This window comes from Hoplias malabaricus, chromosome 5 (assembly GCF_029633855.1).
Source record: "Hoplias malabaricus isolate fHopMal1 chromosome 5, fHopMal1.hap1, whole genome shotgun sequence".
Classification (NCBI taxonomy): Eukaryota; Metazoa; Chordata; class Actinopteri; order Characiformes; family Erythrinidae; genus Hoplias; species Hoplias malabaricus.
In genome coordinates this window covers 41,386,092-41,396,667 of record NC_089804.1, presented here as the reverse complement: position 1 = coordinate 41,396,667, position 10,576 = coordinate 41,386,092, and the positions used below count along the sequence as shown (strand labels likewise).

Genomic DNA, 10,576 nt, shown 5'->3' with positions numbered 1-10,576 from the left:
GCAGCACTGCTGTGTCTGATCCACTCTCCACCAGCACAACACACACTAACACACCACCACCACGTCAGTGTCACTGCAGCCATCACTCCAGTCATATTGTAGTGCTCCTGTGGGGGTCCTCAACGTTGAAGAACATGCTGAAAGAGGGCAAACAAAGTATGCAGAGCCACAAAGTTCTCCTGTATGATCAGTGAAGATGAGAGAATGAATAATGAGTGCAGAAAACAATTGATGGGGATAATGATATGGTTGATCGTGTGTGTGTACGTTATATGTTACGAAGGGTGGTAGAGAGAGAGAGAGAGAGAGAGAGAGAGAGAGAGAGGAGGGAGGGACTGAAGCTGTGAGAGGAGAAAGTAGATTGGTGGAAAAAAAGCTGCGCTTTTGAGGAGAGAGAAAGGGATACAGAGAGAGAGAGAGAGAGAGAGAGAGAAAGAGAGAGAGGGACCCATCCTACTGCGACAGGCTGCCTGACTAACAAAGCTGTTTGAGGAGAAGAGGAGGAGGAGGAGGCAGAGAATTTAGCTCCATCCCTGCAGCTCTGACTGAAAACACACGGCGGTGTAGCAGGGCGTTCATTGGAGCCTCCGCGATAAAAAACAAAAAAAAAAACTGCCAGCTCATCTTCACAGTGAAGGTAAGGGGAGCTTTCCACACACGTTCTCCCTCTGCTGCTGCTGCTTCTTACAGACTGGCGACAAGCGCAGAGGGAAAAATACGAAGGTAGCAGTAGCAGACGGGATCCGCTTCAGCGTCCGCGTCCTGACGCACCTTGTAGGTTTTGTTAGCTTAGCCCCCGTGTGTTTACACGGGAAAGGACTGGCCGCCGAGCCCGCGCTCGAGGAGGGAGCCGTGGGGGAGATGTTCGTGTAGCTTCGGCTCCTTTCCACTTTCACGGAGGAAACATACGGCTCGTTAATGTAACACACCATGAGAATTAACGTTATTCTAGTTCATGTCACGACCTCGGACAGTTTGTATGAGGGAATATTCTGTGAGTTCTTTGGCGTAACGGTATTCTGCTACATTTAACATTTCCCGTTTGTAGAAGGAGCAAATTTCGTGACACTTAGCTTTATGTTGTTTGAAATGACCCTATTATTAGAAGCCACAATATTTACAACTTGTTTGAAATGAAATATTTAATATACTATGTAAATTTAAATTTTGCAGTGCTTCTCTAACCTATAAATGCTCTACACATATTTAGAAGGTTTTTCCAAGAAGAAAATGTCAGTTCCTTAAAAGCAGCTTAGATATAATCTTCACTTTCATCCTCAGCTTGTTTCTCAGCTCTCCCCTCCACAACTTGCCTACAGCCGGAAAGCCCCTCTAGCTTTTTCAGATCGGTTCTTAATATTTGTGATGTAAGTGTCCCTGTGTCTGCGTGGGTTTCCTCCGGGTGACTGTGAGGAGTGTAGTGTGTTTTCCCTGTGTCTGCGTGGGTTTCCTCCGGGTGACTGTCTGTGAGGAGTGTGGTGTGTTCTCTCTGTGTCTGCGTGGGTTTCCTCCGGGTGACTGTCTGTGAGGAGTATGGTGTGTTCTCTCTGTGTCTGCGTGGGTTTCCTCCGGGTGACTGTCTGTGAGGAGTATGGTGTGTTCTCTCTGTGTCTGCGTGGGTTTCCTCCGGGTGACTGTCTGTGAGGAGTGTGGTGTGTTCTCTCTGTGTCTGCGTGGGTTTCCTCCGGGTGACTGTCTGTGAGGAGTGTGGTGTGTTCTCTCTGTGTCTGCGTGGGTTTCCTCCGGGTGACTGTCTGTGAGGAGTATGGTGTGTTCTCTCTGTGTCTGCGTGGGTTTCCTCCGGGTGACTGTCTGTGAGGAGTGTGGTGTGTTCTCTCTGTGTCTACGTGGGTTTCCTCCGGGTGACTGTCTGTGAGGAGTGTGGTGTGTTCTCTCTGTGTCTGCGTGGGTTTCCTCCGGGTGACTGTCTGTGAGGAGTATGGTGTGTTCTCTCTGTGTCTGCGTGGGTTTCCTCCGGGTGACTGTGAGGAGTGTAGTGTGTTTTCCCTGTGTCTGCGTGGGTTTCCTCCGGGTGACTGTCTGTGAGGAGTATGGTGTGTTCTCTCTGTGTCTGCGTGGGTTTCCTCCGGGTGACTGTCTGTGAGGAGTATGGTGTGTTCTCTCTGTGTCTGCGTGGGTTTCCTCCGGGTGACTGTCTGTGAGGAGTGTGGTGTGTTCTCTCTGTGTCTGCGTGGGTTTCCTCCGGGTGACTGTCTGTGAGGAGTGTGGTGTGTTCTCTCTGTGTCTGCGTGGGTTTCCTCCGGGTGACTGTCTGTGAGGAGTATGGTGTGTTCTCTCTGTGTCTGCGTGGGTTTCCTCCGGGTGACTGTCTGTGAGGAGTGTGGTGTGTTCTCTCTGTGTCTACGTGGGTTTCCTCCGGGTGACTGTCTGTGAGGAGTGTGGTGTGTTCTCTCTGTGTCTGCGTGGGTTTCCTCCGGGTGACTGTCTGTGAGGAGTATGGTGTGTTCTCTCTGTGTCTGCGTGGGTTTCCTCCGGGTGACTGTGAGGAGTGTAGTGTGTTTTCCCTGTGTCTGCGTGGGTTTCCTCCGGGTGACTGTCTGTGAGGAGTATGGTGTGTTCTCTCTGTGTCTGCGTGGGTTTCCTCCGGGTGACTGTCTGTGAGGAGTATGGTGTGTTCTCTCTGTGTCTGCGTGGGTTTCCTCCGGGTGACTGTCTGTGAGGAGTGTGGTGTGTTCTCTCTGTGTCTGCGTGGGTTTCCTCCGGGTGACTGTCTGTGAGGAGTGTGGTGTGTTCTCTCTGTGTCTGCGTGGGTTTCCTCCGGGTGACTGTCTGTGAGGAGTATGGTGTGTTCTCTCTGTGTCTGCGTGGGTTTCCTCCGGGTGACTGTCTGTGAGGAGTGTGGTGTGTTCTCTCTGTGTCTACGTGGGTTTCCTCCGGGTGACTGTCTGTGAGGAGTGTGGTGTGTTCTCTCTGTGTCTGCGTGGGTTTCCTCCGGGTGACTGTCTGTGAGGAGTATGGTGTGTTCTCTCTGTGTCTGCGTGGGTTTCCTCCGGGTGACTGTCTGTGAGGAGTATGGTGTGTTCTCTCTGTGTCTGTGTGGGTTTCCTCCGGGTGACTGTCTGTGAGGAGTGTGGTGTGTTCTCTCTGTGTCTGCGTGGGTTTCCTCCGGGTGACTGTCTGTGAGGAGTATGGTGTGTTCTCTCTGTGTCTGTGTGGGTTTCCTCCGGGTGACTGTCTGTGAGGAGTGTGGTGTGTTCTCTCTGTGTCTGCGTGGGTTTCCTCCGGGTGACTGTCTGTGAGGAGTGTGGTGTGTTCTCTCTGTGTCTGTGTGGGTTTCCTCCGGGTGACTGTCTGTGAGGAGTGTGGTGTGTTCTCTCTGTGTCTACGTGGGTTTCCTCCGGGTGACTGTCTGTGAGGAGTGTGGTGTGTTCTACCTGTGTCTGTGTGGGTTTCCTCTGGGTGACTGTCTGTGAGGAGTATGGTGTGTTCTCTCTGTGTCTGCGTGGGTTTCCTCCGGGTGACTGTCTGTGAGGAGTATGGTGTGTTCTCTCTGTGTCTGTGTGGGTTTCCTCTGGGTGACTGTCTGTGAGGAGTGTGGTGTGTTCTCTCTGTGTCTGCGTGGGTTTCCTCCGGGTGACTGTCTGTGAGGAGTATGGTGTGTTCTCTCTGTGTCTGTGTGGGTTTCCTCCGGGTGACTGTCTGTGAGGAGTGTGGTGTGTTCTCTCTGTGTCTGTGTGGGTTTCCTCCGGGTGCTCCAGTTTCCTCCCACGCGCCAAAAAACACGTTGGTAGGTGGATTTGAGACTCAAAAGTGTCCGTAGGTGTGAGTGTGTGTTGCCCTGTGAAGGACTGGCGCCTCCTCCAGGGTGTGTGCCCCCCTTGCGCCCAGTGATTCTGGGTAGGCTCCAGACCCACCGCTGCCCTGAACTGAGAGTTACAGACAATGAATGAATGAAAAAAATGAAACCCTGAGTGTCTGAATTTGCCTGTTTGAGGAACACTGCAGTTTGAAAGTAGAAATGCTCAGCCATGGAGTAGGGTGCTTATTTTAGACATGCTGCATTTCCTGGCATATAACAACAAAACACAGGCATGTTAATAAGCTAAAAACATTGATTTTCATTGGAAATGGCACCATTCACTCCAGTCCACTCCAGTCGTCTTTATGGCCAGTATTGTGACTGTGATTTATGATTGGTTATTTTTTTATGAACTATGCTGTAGGCCTTTTTCCAAAGAGAGTGACAGCACTTCTAGGTTTTTTGATTGTTTTTTTTTTTCAGGCTTGGAACTTGAGCACAGAATTCAGTACATCCTTCCAGTTTGTGAGCTCTGCATTATTAGGTCAAACTATACACCTTAAAACTTTAAACCATCTGGAAACTATTCAGTGTTCAGCCCTGCTGGGTGCTGCACCAGGTGAACACACACAAACTCACACCTACTTATACACTCTCATGTGCACTTGCTCTTTCACACAGCTACATTCTACATCTGAAAAGTAAAGCAGCATTATGCTAACTATTAAACTAAACAATTAAGGTATTCTGAGCATTTTGTTATGCACCTTATTCTTTTTTAACTCACGCATATATGTGTACAAAACGATCCCTAACTTTTGCTTTGGTAAGAAATCATTCTATAAGTGGAACGTGCGCTTGCCTTCTATAGATGCTGTATTAAAAAGAACACATACCCACTGTAGCTCCTCCATGACTTCAATAGAACCTTTCTGTGGCTGCATGCAGATTTGTGATGAAAGATAATGGGTCAAAGTTGCAGCGTTAAATGCTTTGTTCAGATCTTCTAGACTGACAGCTAATGGTCTCATGACGGCTGCTCTTCTGAGAGATTTACTGATAACACTCAGATTTAGACGTGGAGAATGTGCTTCTTTCACTCTTATGGTAATGGTGCCTTGTTCAGCATTAAACAGCATAGCCTTTGTTCAGAACATGAAATTACAAACCAGACATTAATTCTAAATCCACAGCCAGTTTCTAAGAAGTTTGAAATTACAAGTGTTGTCAGAATATGCAAAGTTTTTGTTTATTTTCCAGTTGTTTGAAAAAGGAACTGTGTGTTGGAGGCAGTCTCTGGGTTTTGATCCAATCACCTCAAAATTGGACTTGGAATTGGATGCAGTATTTAGAGCCAGTAGGTGAATAATTGTGAAAAGAAGTTGGACTTTTGGATGCAGCGTTGCAACGCAAGCTGTCAATCAATGCCTGCTCAGATCCAGTTTGATTGGCTGTTAGTCCAGGACCAGAGACAAAAACATTACAAGTCTATGGAGCAGTTTTGCATTGCAGACATTTAGTTTTGTCAGTTTTATAGTGTATATAGCTATATGTCTAACAGAGTTCTTACACAGTTTTCCTATGTAAGCTGGATGCAAGAATTAATTGAAATTAAAAATGTTTATATAGATATATATTTATCGTTTACAACATAAAATGTTATGGCGATACAAATTTGTTGTTGTTGTAACTATTATTTACACATTTTACACACAACACTGACAGTGGGATTAGCCCGAATATTTGCAGCATTTTGACAAGTTAATACTTAATAGCTTTCTCTTGGCTGTTTAATGGAATGTTTATGTTTATCGTTGAACGGATAATTGCGTGTGTTTTGGCTAAAATCGATGTTGTTGTTTTTATAAATCTCATGTTTTGTTTATGAGATAAATTCATCTGCTTGGTCATTGCTGTTTTTGTTTGTTTGTTTGTTTTTGTAGCAGCTTATAATACTGATAATTCATTCATTCATTCATTGTCTGTAGCCCGGCGGTGGGTCCGGAGCCAACCCGGAATCATTGGGTGCAAGGCGGGAACACACCCTGGAGAGGGCGCCAGTCCTTCACAGGGCGATACACACTCACACCTACGGACAATTTTGAGTCTCCAATCCACCTACCAACCTGTGTTTTTGGAGCGTGGGAGGAAACCCACACAGACACAGGGAGAACACACCACACTCCTCACAGACAGTCACCCGGAGGAAACCCACGCAGACACAGGGAGAACACACAACACTCCTCACAGACAATCACCTGGAGGAAACCCACGCTGACCCAGAGAGAATGTCAGTCAGACAGAGAACAGACAGTCACCCGGAGTGCGACTCGAGCTCACAGCCTCTAGGTCCCTGGAGCTGTGACAGAGACTACCTGCAGCCGCTGTATAGAATGTTATAAAGAGGATAATTTGTAGGTTTATTTAAACTTTAAAATAAAAACTTTCGTCACACCTAAACACCTCATTTATAAAAACTGTTGCTTAGAAAGGGTTCTTTAGGGACCCAAACCTGCTTCATCTGTGCCATTACTTCAGACTAATTCTCAGCATGAAGAGAAGCCCTGTATAAATGACTGTAGTGAAGGGAACAGTTGTTGACCTGCTGAGAGTGTGAGTAAGTACTGGGACAGAATAGGACCTGAAGTTGTTTGGGGAGCTGGGACAGTGAAAGCCTTGGCTGACAGACGCCGCAGCAACAGCAGTGTGTCGATGGCAACAGTCAAGTAAATTAAAGCTCAGTGAAGCAGCGTTGGAAGGCGCACAGTTGACTGCTAATGCTGAGCTGCCTGTGGCCTGCAGTCGCAAACAGCAATGAGCTGTGTGCTCAGGTGTTCATCCAGAACTGAAAATGAATGGGAGGGAGAAAGAGTGTCAGACTAGGAGAGATAACAACAGAATTAAATAATGCGTAGGGTAAATATCTCGCACCAAAATTCCAGGAACAAGCCCCTTCAAGGATGAGTGCACCAATATTTATGAGCCTAACATTGCAGATGATGCTGTGTTGATTATAATTCAGTCAAGCTGTGGTTCACTCAGGGACTTGCCTACGACCTGCAAGTATTTATAATGTAATCCATGTAAATATAGCCCCACACTCCATGGGAATGAGGGCATGTGCTATATCTGCCCTGGCTCATGAAACATTCAGTAGATTCCCTTGTTTTCCTAATGAGATTGAGAATGGAGCGCTCACTAACCTCGGAGAGCTTTTTTGGAGAGTGGCTGATGGTTGAGGAGATCTCAAGGGCATTCTGTGGGTTTAGCTTTATTAGTTCACTCACTATCTCTTCCTCAGATCTATTGAGTAGTTGCTACAGTAAAGTCAGAGCCATCTCTGCTTATTTACATCTCTTTTGTAAGTATTAAACATGCAGTGGCCACAGACCCCCACAGAGGGCAATATTTACAGTGGGTAAAAATCCCCAGAATATTGTTTCAGCTAAAGCTGACACAAGGAAGCCTCCAGGAAGCGGCCACTAATTCTGCTGGTGTTTACAGTGGCGTTTACCCTGTGTATCGGTGCTGCTCCCTGGTCTGGCTACCTACCCTTACCACTGCTGTCTATCAGCGGTGATTGCTCTAAGACTGCAAGGGAAGCTCAGCTTCCCCTAAAATGTCAAAAAATAAGTGATCAAATATATACTGTTGTGTGTACATGTCATTGAATAAATATGCACTACAACGCGTTCAACTTTTGTTCAGAATCAGCTTCTTGTCACTGGTAAAGACGCGGCTTTCCTCTCAATCATACCCGCAGCTTCACAGTGATTTAAACAGTGAGGACGCTGAGCGTCCACTGAGTTCAATAGCGAAGCAGCGAAGTACAGCGAAACGAGACGAGTCATTGGATAAATGCTGGGCTTTATCCCGCCCATCGGACGCTCAGCGTCTCTGGGGGTCTATGCGGACGCTCAGCATCTGCATGATGATTGGATGATCTGTCTGAGGCCGAATCCATTTTTGATTGACCGAAAATCAAAAATGTAGGCCGAAATTGATCTTCCCCTCATTGAAAGACCAGCATCCGCCACTGCTGTCTATTCAGTTCTGTACATTGCCTGTAAAGGCACTATAAAAGTATTATTAAGGGTGTAACCATGCACTCTGATTTAATTTTCTGGATTCACGATTCGATTTTCTCACGATAATTGAAACACAAATATGGATAGCAAAAATTAGACATTTTCTTTTTATTTCTTAAGTGTTTAACTGTGTTAAAAAAAATTAGTCTCCTGTAATAAAAGATATTTTACTATTGTAACGTCACCGTATTAAACTACCAAATATAAACATTTCTTTTCTTTTCTGAAGCGTAAACAATGCAAAATATTGTCTACATTTCTTGTGTGAAGTCCCCTGCCGTTAAATAAAAATAAGAACAACCGTGGTGCCACAGTAACAGCTTAGACATACTTTCAATAACCAGCCTTAGGTTTAAATCAAAGTAAACAAACAAGCGTCAGGATAAGGTCATTTGATTGCTGTGACTCTACCCCCAGCGCCCTCTAGGTTTTGGTGTGAGAAGTGAGCGCTCACATCAGTGGCTCTCAGCACCAGTGTAAGGCGCTTCTAGTGTTAAACGCTTCACTCCCTACAGTGACACTCCTCAGGGTGGGATTTTATCAAAATTCTTAAATAACTCTGAGATTATGTCGTAGAAACATAATTAACACATCCCAAAACCTTAAATGGCCTACGTTTCAGACACAGGTTGAAACCGAATGAAGCTGTTGTGAGGGAAACATAAGTAACGAGGCACGTTTAAGTCAGGGGGAAACAACACGTCGCCACACCTCAGATTTAAAACACGATGGGGCATTCTCGGTTACCCCTCCCTCAGTTTCCACTGCAGAATGGAATGAGAGTGTGGCGTGGGACGTAGTTTGAGTTAAAACGATTGCGATGTTCAAACAATGCAACTGCATTTAACGTCATAATATAGCTGTCAAGCCTAATTATTATTGTTATTATTAATAAACCGATGACGTATTTAAAGCTGGTTATGAACGGCTAGAGAAATAACAGTTTGAAGAGGTTTTTTACTTTTAATTTCACTCTTTCCGCTGCTGGTCCCTTGTGGTCAGTGTCTTGAGGATCAGGTCTATTGCCTTTATGACAGTTTTATTGCATGTCTGTGTTGTCATTGTAAGGTGAGGTTGAAGACACAGAGGATGTTTTGAATCGATGTACCCATATCTACAACAGAAAGAAAAGTGGCCTTGCCAGCCCTGTCTGCTTTTTTTAAAAGATATAAAAAGAGCTTGTTGATTCTAAGCTTTTACAGCTCCAGCCTTCAGTGTAACAGCTGTCTATTAGGATTCAGCTTCATGGTACGTCAGCGTTGAGCGTATCACTGTTTATTAGAGCAGTAGATCTGTGTGAGATCATTTCTGTTCTGAATACTCATTGTGGCAGCATTTAAAAAACACTGAATGACTACAGTACCCAAAGCCTTCATTATTCACATGATGAAATAACAATGTTTTTATATTTTTATGCACACTCCTAATACAAGATTAAGCAGCAAACCAGTATGAGATCCCAGACATGACTTAAACAAAAAAAAAATACCATGTTACACATCTTTCAGCGCACTGCCCAGCCCTGTTTGTGATGCTGGGAATTTAAATGAATAGGGTTTTAATTAAATGACTGCAATATTTGAGCTAAAATGTCTGTATATTGCACCTGTGTTCACTAAAAATGACTGTGTTTCTACACCCTTCCTGTAATGAATTTAAAGCTGAATACAGCGCTAATTTCTGCCTGATGTGCTCTTGAAAAACACTGGATAATGGCAGCGGTGGAGCAGTTTAAAAACTGTAACAATCAGGTTGAACAATTTATTACTGACAAATATCTGTCACTGAAGCACTGCTTAAATAAAATTGCCAAAGTCTTTAATTTTGAGATTATCATCATCTGTTGTGCTCCATAAACAACTTTATTGATTCCTCTCCTTAGTCCCATGGTGTTCCTTTCTTTGCTTTGACCAACAGGTGTGTGTGTGTGTGTGTGAGAGAGAGAGAGAGAGAGAGACAGATCAGCGATATTAAGAGGAAATGTGTCCTCGGGGGTTTGTGAAAGCGAGAGCAAAGGTTAGAGTGCTGCGAATCAGAGGTGGCGAAAGTGGAGGGGCTGAATGTATGCTGCTGAAATCTGGAATCGTGCCCCTGTGGCATTTTAGATGCTGATTTGACAGGAAAAACTCAAAAGACACTGTTGGTTTTGGACAGATGTCTTCATATAAATCGTGACTATTGGGCTATGTTCACACAGCAGTGGAAAAGTGGATCAAATCTGATGTTGTTCTACTGTTCACACTGTCTATGGAATGTGACCTATATCTGACATTAGTCTGAACAGATCACGCTCCTAAACCGACCCACAACAAAGTACGATGTTTCAGGCTCTGACCAGAAGGAAATGCCAGTCTGGTTCCACCAAAGCGCTATAGTTTTTAAATGGAATGGAACTGGACTGGGGTATTACTGAGCAGCGCTGTGTCACATGACGCTTTTCTTTATTCCAAATGAGCGTAAAAAACAGGGTACGAATGAAAGACTTAAGAGAATATAATCGATGTTGCATCGATGTTCCATTTAAGCAGCTTTCCTACCGACAGTAACAATATAAAATTGATAAAAACTACTCCGAAAAAAGTTCTTCTTGTGTTTTTTTATAAAAACACTTAATACCAGTTTCTACAAGTTTTATTTTTTCATAAATGAGAAACAGGAATCTGGATGAAGAAGTTTCACAAGTTGCTCGTTTCTCAATATTTTTACAAAAACTAAAAGCTTTGACCAC

General features: G+C 44.8%; 1 protein-coding gene across 1 annotated transcript in view; it reads left to right on the top strand.

The window, feature by feature from the left end:
- Nucleotides 1-505: 505 nt before the first annotated feature.
- Nucleotides 506-10,576, top strand: part of cntn2 (contactin 2) — a 49,133-nt gene continuing 39,062 nt past the window's right edge. Inside the window, exon 1 of the mRNA XM_066671559.1 lies at nucleotides 506-637. The gene's annotated coding sequence lies outside the window, so the exon portion shown is untranslated. The remainder of the gene's footprint in view (nucleotides 638-10,576) is intronic.